General features: G+C 37.9%; 1 pseudogene; it reads right to left on the bottom strand.

Moving 5' to 3' along the window:
* Nucleotides 1-1527: 1527 nt before the first annotated feature.
* On the bottom strand, nt 1528-2950 carry LOC140506090 (transcription factor 7 pseudogene; annotated as a pseudogene).
* Between the last annotated feature and the right edge of the window lie 14637 nt (nt 2951-17587).

The following is a 17587-nucleotide window of genomic DNA, read 5'->3' as shown; positions in this document are numbered from 1 at the left end:
CGGGCAAATGCTCAAGCAGTTAGCAAAGTATTGATTGAACAAATAATTTCAAGATATGGAATGGTTGAGAGAATAGACTCAGATCAGGGAACACATTTCATGGCTAAAGTTCTCCAGTCTCTCATACAAGCTCTAGATATTTCATAGGAGTTTCATACTCCATGGCACTCCCCCTCCTCTGGCAAGGTTGAAAGGATGAATTGGGAAATTAAAAGACAGCTCACCAAACTGATAACTCAAAACTCAGTTACCTTGGAGTAAGTGTTTACCCCTAGCTCTGATCAAGATAAGAACCAAACGTAGGAGAGACACTGGTCTGTCACCGCATGAACTTTTATATGGTCATCCTTATCCAGGAATGGGAAGTGGAGGGAGTTGGTACCCAATATTTAAAAGCAAAGATAGGTTCCTTAGAGAATACATATCTGTCCTGGAAAAGCATATTCATATCTTGCAGACTCGAGGCCTAATAGCCCAAATGCCTCCCCTCGGATTTCCTGTACGTTGGTTCCAACTTGGTGATTGGGTGCTGGCGGGTACGTGGAAGGAAGAAAAACTCACCCCTTCTTGGGAGGGACACTTCAAGATACTCCTGACTTCAGACACTGCTGTGAGAACCCAGGAGCTTGGATAGACCCACCACACTAGAGTAAAGGGTCCTGTAACTCCTCCTGCTGAGTGGACTGTGAATCAGTAGGACCTGAAGGGGTGAAGCTGCATTTCCTAAAGCAACCAACACAGTCCCTGAAGGATAAGGTTTGGAAGTTTGCGGGGTGCTTGTTATTTCTAGCTTTTCTGAGTCTAATCTTCTTCTTTTTTTTTTTTTTATTTAGCTTTTAACATTCATTTTCACAAAATTTTGGGTTACAAATTTTCTCCCCTTTTCTCCCCCTCCCCCCCCCAAATGCCAAGCATTCTAATTGCCCCTATGACCAATCTGCTCTCTCTTCTATCATCCCTTTCTGCCCTTGACTCTGTCTTCTCTTTTGTCCTGTAGGGCCAGATAGCTTTCTATACCCCTTTACCTGTATTTCTTATTTCCTAGTGGTAAGAACATTACAGTTGATCGTAACACTTTGAGTTCCAACTTCTTTAGCTCCCTCCCTCTCCACCCCTTCCCTTTGGAAGGCAAGCAATTCAATATAGGCCAAATCTGTGTAGTTTTGCAAATGACTTCCATAATAGTTGTGTTGTATAGGACTAACTATATTTCTCTCCATCCTATCCTGTCCCCCATTACTTCTATTCTCTTTTGATCCTATCCCTCCCCATGAGTGTTTGATTGTCTGACTGGTTCTTGACCACCTGTGGAGAAAGCAAAGTGTCCTTATGCCTTTGACATATGCCTAATGGAAGAGGGTGGACCTTTATGTTCCTGTTGCCATGATGCTCGTATGCTGCTGACTGTTCAGACTGTTCATTGAAAAGGCTGCTGGGGAGCCGAGGGCTGAGGATCACCTTGCTGGGAGTCCAGCCCCGTGAGGAGTAGGCTTGAGATGGAGAGAGAGGGAGAAGGGGCAGCTTGGTGGCCTTTGGGTGAAATCAAGTGGGACTGGTGAGCTGGTCTGGGGTAAAAGCAGGGCGAATGTATTGGAGGGAATCCAGAGGGGATGGAGGGGAGTCTATAGCACTGCCATCTGAAGAAACTGGGCTGGTGCTAGTGCGTCCTTCTCCTTCTCCTTGTAAGTACCGAATGCATTTCTTTTTCCTCCTGCACGGACCGCACCAGTCCGTCTGCTGGTTGAGGCCAAAGCGAGCTCGACATTTCTTAGGAGAGCCAGGGTCTTGTAGCCCTTCTTCTAGGCTTTCAAGGAACACTTCATTCTCCCTGGTAACCTGGAGTGTAGAGAGGCATTCCTCCAGCCCTTTCACCTTCTCCCCTGTGTTTGATTCTTGGTGCTTTTCTCGTGACCTCCTCTTCTTCTTCCCATAATTGTCTCGGGCTGACCAGCCAGGATAGAGCTGCATGTGGAGCTGCCGTTCCTTTCGGGCCAGTTCGTAGTACTTGGCCTGCTCCTCTCGAGATAGCGCATGCCACCTCCTCCCTAGGATCTGATTAATGGCGCGCTCTCTTTGAGTGTGCATTCTGCGATGACCTTGGCCCGCATCTCCTTCATGTAAAGCATGAATGCGTTCAAGGGCTTTTTAATGGTGGGCTTCTTAGCTTCTTTCTCCTGCTTAGCTTCTGATGGAGGTTTCAGGCCCCGGTCGTAGTGCTGTAGCTCCTGCTTTCCTGAATGGGGCACAATGGCTGGGTGAGGGATGCCAGTGGTGTGCATACCTGAGCCAGCATCAAAGACAGATGGGTGAACCAGCCCATGGTGTGGGAAATCTGTCCAACACCACCTGGAGATAAAGAGTAGAAACTGGAGATGTCGGTGGTCTGTAGTGGGCGGTGGACACCTTGCTTCTGGTTGATGTCAGCAGAGACATGTGTCTGGTGGGAGCTGAAATGTTCATAGAGGGGTGTGAGCTGGGGAACTCCATGCGAGGGCTGGCCAGGCTTGGTGTGCAGCTGCTGCCCAGCTCCAGAGACCGCTCCAGCTCCATTCCCGGCTCCGGTTCCTGTCCCGGCTCCAGCTCCAGCTCCGGCTCCAGCTCCTGCACTTACTCCGTTGGCCGGGTAGTGCACCAGCAGATTGTAGCCCGAATACACAGACTCTTTGTACATCCCGACGCTGCTGCCCTCCTGGGCCTTGAGGCCTTCTTCCAAGGCATCTGGGAGTTTGTCCTGGTACAGCCTTTGGGAATTCTGAGCTCTCCGGAGCGCCTGGGAGAGAGGAGGGGGCAGACAGAGAGGGACAGTCACCGAGAGAAAGAGATCCAGAAAAAAGGAGACAGAGGAAGAGAGAGGGAAACAGCAGGAAAGAGAAACTGATACATACATGTGAGACAGAAAGACAGAGACCGCCACCAGGATCGGGGAGACAAGGGGAAGCCCTCCCCATGAGTGTTGACCTCAAATTGCACTCTCCTCCCCATGCCCTCCTTTCTATCATCCCCCCCCACTCTGCTTATCCCCTTATCCTCCACTTTCCTGTATTGTAAGATAAGTTTTCATGCCAAAATGAGTAGGCATTTTATTCTTTCCTTTAGTGGAATGTGATGAGAGTAGACTTCATGTTTTTCTCTCACCTCCCCTCTTTATCCCTCCACTAATGAGTCTTTTGCTTGCCTCTTTTATGAGAGATAATTTGCCCCATTCAATTCTCCCTTTCTCCTCCCAATATCTTTCTCTCTCACTGCTTGATTTCATTTTTTTTTTAAGATATGATCCCATCCTCTTCAATTCACTCTGTGCACTCTGTCTCTATGTGTGTGTGCGTGTGTGCATGTGTGTGTGTGAAATCCCACCCAGTACCCAGATACTGAAATGTTTCAAGAGTTACAAATATTGTCTTTCCATGTAGGAATGTAAACAGTTCAACTTTAGTAAGTCCCTTATGACTTCTCTTTGCTGTTCACCTTTTCATGGTTCTCTTCATTCTTGTGTTTGGAAGTCAAATTTTCTTTTCAGCTCTGGTCTTTTCATCAAGAATGCTTGAAAATCCTCTATTTCATTGAAAGACCAATTTTTCCCCTGAGGTATTATACTCAGTTTTGCTGGGTAGGTGATTCTTGGTTTTAGTCCTAGTTCCTTTGACTTCTGGAATATCCTATTCCATGCCCTTCGATCCCTTAATGTAGAAGCTGCTAGATCTTGTGTTATCCTGATTGTATTTCCACAATACTTGAATTGTTTCTTTCTAGCTGCTTGCAATATTTTCTCTTTCACCTGGGAGTTCTGGAATTTGGCCACAATGTTCCTAGGAGTTTCTCTTTTTGGATCTCTTTCAGGAGGTGTTCTGTGGATTCCTTGAATATTTATTTTGCCCTCTGGTTCTAGAATCTCAGGGCAGTTTTCATTGATAATTTCATGAAAGATGATGTCTAGGCTCTTCTTTTGATCATGGCTTTCAGATAGTCCCATAATTTTTAAATTGTCTCTCCTGGATCTATTTTCAAGGTCAGTTGTTTTTCCAATGAGATATTTCACATTATCATCCATTTTTCCATTCCTCTGGCTTTGTTCTGTGATTTCTTGCTTTCTCATAAAGTCCTTAGCCTCCATCTGTGCCATTCTAATTTTGAAAGAACTATTTTCTTCAGTGAGCTTTTGAATCTCCTTTTCCATTTGGCTAATTCTGATTTTGAAAGCATTCTTCTCCTCATTGGCTTTTTGAACCTCTTTTGCCAATTGAGTTAGGCTAGTTTTCAAGGTGTTATTTTCTTCAACATTTTTTTGGGTCTCCTTTAGCAGGGAGCTGATTTGCTGTTCATGCTTTGACTTCATGTCTCTCATTTCTCTTCCCAGCTTTTCCTCCACCTCTCTAACTTCATTTTCAAAATTCTTTTTGAGCTCTTCCATGGCCTGAGCCCATTGAGTGGGCTGGGACACAGAAGCCTTGATTTCTGTGTCTTTGCCTGATGGTAAACATTGTTCTTCCTCATCAGAAAGGAAGGGAGGAAATGCCTGTTCCCCAAGAAAGTAACCTTCTATAGTCTTATTTCTTTTCCCTTTTCTGGGCATTTTCCCAGCCAGTGACTTGACCTCTGAATATTTTCCTCACACCCACCTCACCTCCTGATCCTCCCAGCCAGTGTTTGGGGTCTGAGATTCAAATGCTGCTTCCAGCCTCAGGGCTTTGGGCGGGGGCAGGGCTGCTATTCAGTGTGAGATTAAATTCAGATGCTCAGGTGAGGGCAGGGCTGCCTCTCAGGCTCAGTTCCCTCAGGGAGTTTATGCACAGACCTTCAACAATGGATCCAGGCTCCTGCCTGCTTGGAGAGCCCTGGTCTGCCGCTGCCCCTCAGCTTCTGTCTCCCGAGGGGACCCGAGCCATGGGGGCACCCCACTCCCCCCTCGACCGCCAAAGGGACTCTCTCACCGACCCCCGTCACCTGTGGGTGGAGGTACTTGTGCGGCCGCTGGAGATCCCGTCCCTGAAGCCCGCTCGGATCTGTTCCTCTCGGTGCCGCGGCCACGGCAGGGCTGTACTCAGCTCTCAGTCCCGGAGCCCAGTCCGCAGCACGAAGGACCTTTTACGAGAGGTTTGCAGGTCTCTCCGGAACAGAAATCTCCCTCGCTCCAATGTTCTGTGGCCTCTGGGTGCAGACTTCGCCGTGAGTTACTTCTTTGTAGTTGTTCTATGGGTTGTGGGTTCGGAGCTATGTGTATGTGCGTCTTTCTACTACGCCATCTTGGCCACTATTCAAAAAAAAGAATCTTGATATAATACAATAAATAATTAAAGAAAATTGTCCTGAAGCATTAAAACAAGGAGGGAAAGTAGAAATAGAAAAAAACATCCATCAAACATCACTTGACAGAGATCCTATAAGAAAAACTTATAACAATATTATAGTCAAATTTAGATACACCCAACTCAAGGATAAAATATCAAAAGCAACAAGAAAAAATCAATTTAAACATGATAGTGCCACAGTTAGAATCACACAAGACCTAGGAACAATGATACTAAAGAACCACAGGTTCTTTAGAGCAAAAGAATGGGGGCTCAAGCCAGAAATATCATACCCAGCAAAGTTAAGTATAATACTGAATTTTCAAAAAAGGACATTTCATCAACTGTCAGAATTTCAAATTTTGCTAAAAAAAAAAAAAAACATGAACTTAATAGAAGATTTGACATACAAGAGCCAGGAGCAACATAAGGTACTTACCAAAAACTGATTACAAAGGATTCAATTAGGACAGGCCATTTGGTGGTGACTATGAATATGCCAGCATAATGCTCAGTCACAAAGTAGAACAGATTTTCTATATAGAAGGCAGAAAAAAAAGCATTTATTCAGAAAGGATTATACCAGAAAGCCAAATCTCAAAACCACAAAGCCAAATCAGTCATAGTAACCAAGAAGTCAATACAGATTATCATTGTAGGAGAGAAAGGCATTTCCAAGCCTCCCCCACTGCTGGGGCCTTCCCACAAACAAACAGTCAACAACCAAGCCTAGACTGCTTGCTTGTGTCCTTCCCGGATCTGACCAGCCTGACCAACTTCCTCCTATCTTTACTCTGCCTTTCCTGTTCCACCTGTTCAGTAAGCTCCTCCTACCACATGTGACTTAGGCTTCCATGTGGTTTAAGCAGGTCACATGGACCCATTAATGAATGGGAAAAATTTTCCCATCTAAATTACCATTACAATATGTAAAATGTAAAACATATGTCTAAGATTATCATAGGAAAGATTGGGGCAGACTGATATGGCTTTAAAAAGTAAAGCAATTCTCTTAAAGGACAGTTTTAGGAACAAGTAAAAAGAGTAATTATTTTATACAAAAGAGGTATAAGAGGGAGAATCAATACAGAGGAATTAGACAAGGGAGGAAGGTTGGAAGTTCTGGCAACTTACTTTCATGGGGAATGGGTTTAAAAAGGAACAACATGTATATATCTAGAAGAGTATAAAAGTCTTCTAAATTCAGAAGAAATAAAATGGTAAGGGAATGGGGGGAAGAGAACAGGGGAGGGATCTCTAGAGGGGAGTGTAAGGGAATCAGTTATAGGGGGCTACAGAAGGGTATTTGGAATAATGGAAGATAAGGGAAGGATCCTTCGAGGGGGTAGGCAAGAGGGCAGGTAGTGGATAGAAGTTAAGTAGAGGAGTCAGGAAGGATAAGAAATAAGAAATATACAAATGTAAGATAAAGATCAGGAGTAGAATTTATTAGACAAAAAAGTAGAAGTAGCAATCATGATCTTAAACCAAGTTAAAGTTAAAATAGATTTAATCATAAAAAGAAAATAAAGAAACTACACTATGTGTCAGTCATATTACTATTGTTTTAGACTATTTAAAATATCTAAGCAGTAAAGGTTTTAATATTGCTGCAGTGTTGGGAAATGACAAGTTGGTGGACTTAGAAAATTATGGAAAGACTTGGACTTATGAAGGAAGAGGTTATCCACTATCAGAGAAACAGAGGACAAATAACTATAATACGTTCTTACATAGATGCATACGAATGCATATGTCCACATATGAGTATGATTATAGATATATAAGTGTATATATGTATATGTATGTATGTATGTGTATTTATGTATATATTTGTATATATTTACATATGCATACTTACATGTATGTATGGGAATATATGTATATGTGTGTGTATATGTGTGTGAGGGAAGAGGGGAAGAAAAGGGGAAAAAAGAGCAAAGTACACAGCAGAAAATAAAAGAAAATTACAAGGAAGCAAAGAAGAAATGGACAGCTCTGAACAAAATGCTTAGTATGCATTACATAGGCTTTCTTGAAATGGAAATATATTGCTGTATATTTTAAATCCTCTCTTACGTTCTGCTGTGCACATGGCTGGTTTTTTTCTTATTGTGTATTTAAGTCTTAGTATTTAAATTTAAATAAAAAATTAAATTAAAAACTATTATACTAGAAATGTAGAGTTTGGGGAGGTGTAGAACAGCAGTAATAACTACATGGTTGAGAAATAGTGATTATTTTTGTTTTAGTACTATCCCCATCTCTGCCATCCTTACCTCATTCTTAGCCAAAGTAAACTCCTTCCTGCCTTTCTCCTTATGTTTTATTATTTATTTATTTATATTTAGTATTTAGTATTATTAAAAACCATTAAGAAGTAGAAGCTAATCTGCAGCTTAAAAATTGCTCTAGATATATTATTAATAACATTTTAAAACAATTACATTAAGCATTCAAAATATGCCTTACCAAATAGTCTATTTTGTAATTAATCTAAGCCAATAATTGAGAATAGAAATGTATAGTACAGTATAGTGCTTTGCAATCTTTGCTATATTGAATGGTATTATTATTATCATTACCATTATTACTGTAACTATTATTACAATCCCTTGTCAAGTCAACAAGAATTTATTAAATAGCTACTATGTGCAAGATACTGTGATAACTGCTTAGGATGCAAAAAAAAAAAAAAAAAAAAAGACAAAAGATAATCCCTGTTCTCAAGCAGTCCACTATCTAAAGGGAGTGATATGAAAATGTCACAGACAAAATATATACAGGATAAATTGGAGATAATCAATAGATGTAAGGCACTAACAATGAATCTGCAAAGGTTTCTTGTAGAAGACAGAGCATTAACAAGAAACCAAAGAAGGAAGCCAGGGAAGTCAGGTGATGGAAGAAGAATGAAGGAAATTTCAGCATGGAGAGTAGCCAGTGACAACACCCATAGTTAGATACAGAGCATGTTGGGTGAGTGGGAAAAGTAAGGTCTAGAAAGGTCGGAGGGGTCTAGTTTAAAAAAAGACTTTCAAAACCAAACAGAAGTTGTTCTATTTGATCTTGGAGTGAATAGGAAGCTACTAAAATTTATTAAATAGACAGGAGTGACATGGTCAGATCTGCTCTTTAAGAAGATTAGTTGTATAACTGAGTCAGAATGGGTTGATCCACAATGCCAATTGCTTCAAAGTAGTCAGGGAGGACAAGGATTGAAATAAAGGACCTTGTCTAAGTCCTAAGTCGTAAAACAGTCTCTGCAAGGGAAGGATTCTCAAAACTGAGTTATGGGTGCCAAAGAGAACCCATGAATTTGAAATACAGATAAAGTTTACAAAGAGGTCTTTGTGTTGTTTTAACTTAAATGGGAATGTAAATATATGCAACTAAATTGTTCATTTTAGAAATTGACCAGTATCTTAGGCTGATATAATTTAAGGATATTCAAACTCTTTCTAACTGCTTTTTCTTTAATTTGTCCTTTTCCTAACTATGTCCATAATCTGTTTCTCTTTTCTCTATGTACTCATTCCCTTGGTGATCTACATTCATTTCTATGATTCCAACCATCATTACCAAATCTCTCTATTCATCGTTGGCCTCTTTTCCAAGGTTAAGATGTACTAAGTGATCCACCATCTCAGATGTTTTAGAAAGATAAAACAAGATAAAGACTCAAAAAATAACAATGAGTTTTGGAGAATAAGGTCATTGATAAACTTCTAAAGTAGCATGGGGAGTTATGCAGGGAATTAGTGAGTGGTAAAGAAGTGAAAAATAAACCACAAAGCATTTTGGAGATCTTATAATTGACATGTTCTGACCTTTTAATTATGAAATCACTCTGGATCTTCTACCTAACATAAGTATAGCACTATTTATTTTATGGTGAAATTAATATATCATCAAGATGCCTCTGGAGGTTAATACACAACACTTGTCAATCAGATATCATTTCGCTAAGAAGAGATCAAGTTTTAACAACATAGTAAACTATTTTCTTATCTAAAATTCTAGGATCTGTCATTGGCCTAATGCCCAGGAATGAACATTTATTTTGAGATAAGGAATAGAGACTGAGCCTATAACTTTATTATTATAGCAAACTCCTAAGTAAATTCCCTCTACAAATACAGGTTGCCAGATTTCCTGCAATTTATGGTCTTGCAGAGTTGCCCAGAATATTGAAATGTTAGCAGCCAAGTGGCTCAGTAGACAGAACACTGGACCTGGAGTCAAGAAGGCCTGAGTTCAAATGTGGCCTCAGACACTTATTTAGCTGTATAACCCCGGGCAACCCACTTAACCTCTGTTTGCCTAAATCAACTAGAGAAGGACATAGCAAAACATTGTAGTTTCTTTGCCAATAAAACCACATAGACAGTATTGGTGTCCTATGGTGCACAGAGTTACAAAGAGTCACACCACTAAATAACCGAAATGTTAATTTGAACAGGGTCATGGGGTATATGTCAAAGACAGGACTTAAACTCAAGTTTTCCTGGCATCAAGGCTCGTGATTTAATTTTCCATGCTCCTTCTCAATATTGCTCTACGTAAAGGCAGCTAATTGGTGAAGTGGATAGAGTGCTGAACCTAGAATCAAAAACTCTAATTCCAGCCTCAAAATTACTAGTTGTGTGACCTTGGGCAAGTTATTTAGCCTCTGTTTGGTTCCTTTTCCTCATCTGTAAAAGGAAGGTAATAATCACATCTACCCTTTCCTAGAAGTTTGAGGATAAAATGAGAAAATATTTATTTTGTGAACTTTCAAATGTTATTGAAATACTACCTATTATTCTCCCATTAACTGAGTTCCTTCAGAAAAGGGACCATTCTTTGCCTTTATTTAATATAAGCATATAATGTTTTTTGACACATTGACTGAATGTAATAAAGACAATCTCTTATACTGATGAGGGCTGGAAAGAGGGGTGGGTGAAAGCCCCAGAAAGTCCAGAGTACAGGGGCAGGTCACCTGAAATGAATTTATGGACTCAAGCATTTTTGAGGTCAAGGTAAAGATTTATTACACTTTTCAGTGGGCAAGAGTTCTTGAGAAACCTGCAACCTTACAGGGGTACAGGCAAAGTTTATATAGGATATTCTATAGTAAAACATGTGCCAAATATGCTAACTAGGTGATTCTGGGAGAGATTAGGGAGTACTTAAGGAGTGATTAGTTCTTAAAGGAACATGCACTTTTGGTATCCACTGCCAGAGTTCATTGCTAAAATGTCACTAAGTCAACTAAGAAATACCAGGATGCTCTCATCAATGTCTTGGTAGACAAGATAAATGTAAGGGAATATATGTACATCTAAATATGTAAATATGTAAATATGTAGGCTACATATGATTGGTCAGTGAGTAGTAAATGTTGTTATGACCCAGTACATAGGCCATTCAGCCAGTACACAGCTGGTTCAGACTAATAAGTTCTATAGGTGCAGCTTGTTACTGTAGAAGGAAGGGAGATAATGGTTGTTGCTGGGGCAGGCTGTATCCTTGGACTGGGGAGAAACTGCCTGGGATTGTGCTTTGAGGCTAGGGAGAAATATGATTTTTAGAGAGAAACATGTGCTTGGGGTACAAACACATACACTCAAGCACCAATCAATAAGAAAATACTCAAACTATGAAGACCCCTACAGAAACAGATAGGAGAATTTTACATATCTTTCATGGAAAAGTTTAGAATGGTTGAAAACACTGCAAATTCCTTAATCCAATCCAGAGATCTGTCAAGTGTTCCTGTTTGTGGATGGCATTGTGTTCTTTTCATCAAGTCATGAAAGAGACTTCTAAGGAAATCTGTAATAATATAAGAACTTTGGCTTAACTATCCACACAAGACAAACCAAGCAGATGAAAAAAAAATCTACTGTCCAAATTACAATATATATTTGCATGTGTAACTATATATTTAGCATATCAGTTTATGCATATTGGAAACACTGAATTGGGCCCCAAATTGAACAGAAGGAAAACAGACTGGACTGAATTTGGGAAATTGCTAAGTACTTTTAATGCCCTCAATTTTTTCCATAGAAGCAATGTTACAAATGATGATTAGATGTAATTTAAATAGTATTAGTGTATTATCTACTTTAAACACCATAGCAAGTATAGACAGTTTACTAGGACTCATCCAGGAGTATAACCATTTAAAATTCTTTTTAATCCAGAAGTACATTCCTTTATAAAACTACAGACAACTTTCTTTTCAAGTGTTGAAATGCATTTTATTTACCAAAGGGCAATACCCTTGAAAGTTGTTTTCCTCTGAAAGCAAACTTTTTTCCAACTCATTCTCTTGTTTTTCAAAGACAGATAATTCACATTAAGAAATAAAGATACTGTAAAATCTTTATGCATTATGTAATTTATTGAATTGTGAAAATAAACCTTCCATAATATTTTAAATCCTACATTTGTAGAAATAATAGCCATTTGAATTTAGATGTAGATGATGATCTACTTTGAATAGTTCTATTAAAGATAATACTGTGTTTTCTTATAGAAGGAATTTAGTATATTTTTTGCTTTAAATTGTTCAGTTTAACAAACTACTGATAAACACATATTACCATTAGCCCATGAGAAATAAATCAAATATCTTCATCATTATTCATGGCCCATCACCAAATCCATTTCTAGTAACAGTCTGAATCTTGCATTGGGCTCATTCATTCATTTAGCAAATAGTTAAATACCCAGAACCAAATAAACTCAAAGTATTGGTGATAGAAAGGTAAAAAATTGCAGCCTCCTACCCCAAGGAACTGACATCCATCAGGTATCTGCAAAAAGGCTAGGCACATCCAGGCTTCATTTGACAGTCCTTTGACTATTTCAAAATTTCTGGGTAAATTCTCCATCTTAGAAGTGATCATTACCAGGCGGCACAACTAGGTGGCAGAGTGGATAGAGCATCAGACTTAGAGTCAGGAGGACCTGAGTTCAAATTTGGTCTCAGACACTTAAAACTTGTTATCTGTGTGACCCTAGGCAAGTGACTTACCCCTGATTGCCTCAGAAATTAAAAAGAAGTGATCATTAACCACAACAAAGGTAATTCAATAATCATATGTCATTAGCAAGAACTAAAACAAATAAAAACACTAATGTTACACCATAGGACTCCCTGACATACACCACATCTTTTTCCCCTTAAAAACATTTTTTTCAATTCAAGAAAGAGAGTCTGGAAGAGTACTTTGCTAAGTCTCTTTCTATGATATGCCACTAAATAAATAGATAACAATTGCTCAATCCACAAGTATTTAATAAGTATTTGTTATGTGCCAGACGCTGAGCTAAGCTCTAGGGATACAAGTACAAAGAAGAAAACAATTTTCATTCAAAAGGAACTCATATTCTAATAGAAGAGACAAGTATGTATACACACACATGCACATACCTATACGCACACACACACACACACACATATATATCAAATACATGTAGAACAAATACAAAGTTGATAAATACAAATATATGTACATTATGTGTGTATACACACACACACACACACACACATATATATGGATATAAAAACATCAGAAGTTGCAACGTATAGTAAAGAATTGCTGACTTTACTTGTAATCCTGGAAAACTTTCAGGTGGTAATAGCCAAAAAAAAAAAAAAAAAAAAAACATAGCCACCTCAAGAATATCTGCTTCTAATGATTTTATTACTGTTGAGTTATTCTGGTAGAGATCATTTCATCGTTAATTGACATACCAATGCTACACAGGCTGATTTGAATTTTAGAGTTTGCTACATTGGTTTAGTGACTTACTTCAGTGACAGGTATCCATCACAGTCCAACATTGACCTAACATAGACTAATTTCTATTGTAAAAGATGAGCAGAGTAACTTCAAACATTCAAGTTTCTCCATGAAAAAGTCATTCTGTGCTTTTGCAATCTGTAATTCATCAACATCAACGGTGAAAATTATTCGGTACAGTTAAGATATGCCAAGCACCTACTATGTTCTAGCCTCTACGTAGGTCCTGAGGATACAAAGACAAAAAAGACAAACAGTCCCTGCTCTTAAGGAATTTATATTTCACTAAAGAACACCTTGTGAAAGATCAACGAAATTATGGGAGACAAAGTAGAGTGGTTAATTTATAGAAAAATAATTTTGTTAAAAGAAAAAAGTTTATCCGAAAAAGAAAGAAATAAGATTGAGGAGAAAAGTCTTGATAAAAATCTGACATTCCAAAGTCTACTTGGAATTACCTCAAATTTTGAAGAGTAAAATCAACCTACTATCAAAGAGGAAGTGCTAGAGAACATGAATAGGCAAGTTTCAAAAGAAAAACAAACAAAAGGTAACTCACAAATTATCCCAAGTCTTCTAATGGTCAAACGAATGCAGTTAAAACTATTAGAGATCACCTTATGCCTATTGAATTGAAAATAGTCATAAATGAAAAAATTTATTGTTGGTGAGGCCTGGGGATATAAGCATACATACTGTTGGAGAAGTAATGATTCTCAGTGGTCTTTTTGGAAAGCAATATGCAAAAATTCAATATACAAAAAACAAAAAAAGATTCTATATGAAGTCTGAATTTCTATTATGAACAAATTTTTATATGCATATTCAAAAATATGGTAATAAAATTGTCTTGTTTGAGTCCCCTTCTGAAGTAAAGATATATTGTGGAAGATACATTTATCAATTATTAATATATCAGAACCACAGTCAATTTCCATGGTCTCATACTTAAATTCATGGGGTCTTATGAGGTTCACAGTAAATACTGCAATTTTTGAAGAATCTTCTCATGAAGCCTTTAGGAAATGATTTAACTCCCAGATTTCACTATCTTCTGGAAGCAGTAAATCAAGATTATCTGAAGTCAAGTGATGCAACTTGTTTTAATAGCTCATGGGTTTATTCTGTTGGCTTATGAATCTCACAGTCTCATCAAGACACTCTTTCTCCTAATAGAACAAATATTCAGAGTCACAGAATCTTTAAGTTAGAATAGAAAGAGGCCATCAAGTCATAGTTGAACAACAATAAAAATATGGTACACTCTCCAACAAAGAGCCACCCAGGTTTTGGTTGAAGAGGAAGGGGAGCCCATCAACTCTTGAAGCAGTTCATTATACAATAAACTCTAGTTATTAGAATATTTTCCCCTAACATTAGTCCTAGTTTTTGCTTCTATAGTTTATAATCATTCTTCCTCATTATATTGTAAGCTCTTTGTGGACAGAAAGTGTTTTTCTTTTAGTCCTAATTTGAACACTTAGCCCTAAGCACAGTTTTGCACATAGTTAGTGCCTAAGAAATGCTTTATTAACCCATTTCTTCATTCTTATAGAATTGTTTGAATTATGAAGAATGAATTGATTGTCAAGAGTCATCTGGCCAGTAACCATAGCAAGATTTAAATTCTGATCTTCCTGGCTCCAAGATCTTTTCATTCCTTCCATGTTGCTTCTTTAATATTGTCTGAGACAATTATGAATGGTCAATCTATTTGGTCACTAGGCATGCTCCGTTCAAGATTTCATTCTTTACTATACTTTCCATAAATCAGTCATCTAAACAATTCCCTCAGACAGCAATGTGGTAACAGATGCTATATTCTATGCTGTGAGCAATATCTCCGAGCAATTGATTTCATTCAAATAAAAAATAGCAAGCAATTGTTACTTCTGGCTAATGTAACCAACAAGAGAAAGACTAGACATTTTATCCAATTCCCAATAATTCTCAAAAGAAAAAGGAGGAATTATGCAACAAAGGTAGAGGACCTTTAGATGAGGGGGTAGATTATGAAGGCAATAACAATAGAAGTTGGTTATAAAAGGTAACTCAAACATTTTGGAAGCTTTTATTTTATGAGGAATACCATGAAGAAAAAGAAGGAATAAATAAGTATACCTACCAGGAATGAAAGAATAAAAAATAAAGAATAAATTTTCTGAATAAACTAGACAGGTTTGGAAGAAAATTAATGAAGAAATCAAAGGTAAAGAAATCTGTTTTAAGAAAGTGTAAAGATAAAAGATTTTTAAAGACAAGGAAACAAAATAAATTGGAGTGTAGGAGAAGGGAGTGGAGTTTGAATTTACTACAACCAACAGGGTTAAAAGAAAGCAGAAGGAAAGAATTGGTAATCATTTAATAAAAGAAAACAAAATCAATAAGCAAAATTCTAAAATTAGGGAAAAGGAAATAAACATTTACTAAGCAACTACTATGTGTCAGATATCATGCTAAGCATGTTATCTCACTTAATCCACTCAACAACCCTGGGAGAAGGGTGCTATTATTATCCTCATTTTACACTTGAGGAAACTGAGACATGAAGAGGTTAAGTGACTTGCCTAGAGTCACACAGTTAATAAGTGGTTTATAAAACCAGCTTTTAGGAAGTATTCATTAATAGCATCACAAGTTCACCAAATACCTCAGGCTTCATAGGTGAAACAGTGATGGTGAGCTACCTTAATGTGGCAAAAGTTCAGTTCTCAGCATCAGTAGATGCCGTAGATGCACATCAATATTCTGTTTAGGGAATTGGGTCCCCCATTTTGTTGGTTTAAAAACTGAATAAACTTCAGCTTAGAAACATCAGAAAGCAAGTTGATTGACATCAAAGTAATCAGTATGCAAAAAAAAGAAAATCTTTAGTACAGGTAATGCTGAAGTCCCAATAAGGAGAAAAAATTCACTTGCTTATCAGGACAGCTTGTGAGTGAATGTATATGGCATGCTCTTGTCCAGACTGAAAATTAACTCATCCTCACCATCAGAAAAGATGTAATGTTGGTGGAAAGAAAAACACAAGGATCAGGTGAAAGAGAAAATGGACTTTTATAAGACAATCTTTGATTGCTGTAAGCTTTCCCATGTCCACAGCCATCCTAAAATCATTGCAGCACAAATTATAGCAACTCTAAGGCACTGGCATCAATCTATTTTTAATTTATAATAAATACAGTTTTTTAGCTGCTTCAGGAGTAACCCAAAATTATAGCAGTATTTAATTTCAGATTTAAGGATATAAAAGACCAGCACCTTTGACAATTTAGGCAAATCACAGAACAGAATAATGTATGCATATTTTGAGGTGAAATCTTTTGTGATCCTTATCACACAAAAAAGTTACTACTTAAGTTAACACTAAATTACTATACTGTAGTAATATGAAACCTTTAGTCCTGATCCAGGTAGAGTATACTGTGGTAGTGTAAATGTAAAAGAAAAAATAAATTTTAACTCAGAAACATGCTTAGCCTGGCTTTTGTAGGAATATCAAATTGGATATGAGTGTAGAAAGAAAAAAAAAATAAAGATTTGGGGAAAAGAAAGAACTCAAGTAAATTCCTATTAAGTTGGTTAGACATGCAAGGAGTCTAAAATGCCTTCTTCCAATTATATCATGGAGCAATTAGAAAAAAACACAATTAACAGTGACAATTTAGCTTTTTGTCTCTCAATACTCTCCATTAATCCTGTTTCAGATCACAGGGGGCAATTTTTAATTAGTCTTCATTCCAACTATTAATCCATTTTCCCACTGGCATTGTGTCAGTACTGAAATGTGTTAATGAATTTATTTCCTTTCCATTTGCGATTTAGTAGTTGTCAGAAGTAGCTAATGTGATTTCAGTGAACATTGCTAATTGCTTCTTGACCATAAAATTCCTTTTTTACAAAACTTCTAAGGCTTCTCCTTTGTTGCTGTTTCATCTACCATGTTAATTATACTCAGTATCCTGTGGATAAATTCAATTACTTTTTTTTTCTCCTTCAGGGAATCAGGTTTTTATTGAAACTGAACTCTTGTTGAGTTTATAAGTTTATTTCCATTTGCTGTGGTCTTTCATTGAAATGAAACTTTCCCTAATTCACAATCAAACTCAAAATACAAATTGTAGTTGAGGAGCTATTTATGATGCGTACCACATAAACTACTAAACTTTCGGCCTTGGGAAAAGACTGACTCTGGGACTATGAGGGGTCAGGACAGGGAGCTGGAACATGATATCAGAGAAAATGACTAGAGGAGCATAAAAGGTAGGAATTATGGCCAAGGAGATATGCTAGCTTGTGAATCCTAAAGACAAAGCTGAGATCAAAGTTAAGATCAATTGACCAAATTGGAGAAAATAGGTAAGATTTGGAATGTAGGTCCAGAGTCTCAAGATAAGCAAGAAAGGATTTTGAGGCACAATTTCATCAGTGAAGAATAGGTAGGAAGTGGAAATAGCACCTCAATCAAGTACCAATGAGCAAATCCAACGAAGAGCTCGA

This window comes from Notamacropus eugenii, chromosome 1 (genome assembly GCF_028372415.1).
Source record: "Notamacropus eugenii isolate mMacEug1 chromosome 1, mMacEug1.pri_v2, whole genome shotgun sequence".
In the NCBI taxonomy this organism is placed as follows: domain Eukaryota; kingdom Metazoa; phylum Chordata; class Mammalia; order Diprotodontia; family Macropodidae; genus Notamacropus; species Notamacropus eugenii.
The sequence above is the reverse complement of the archived record's forward strand: the minus strand, read 5'-3'. Positions and strand labels throughout refer to the sequence as shown.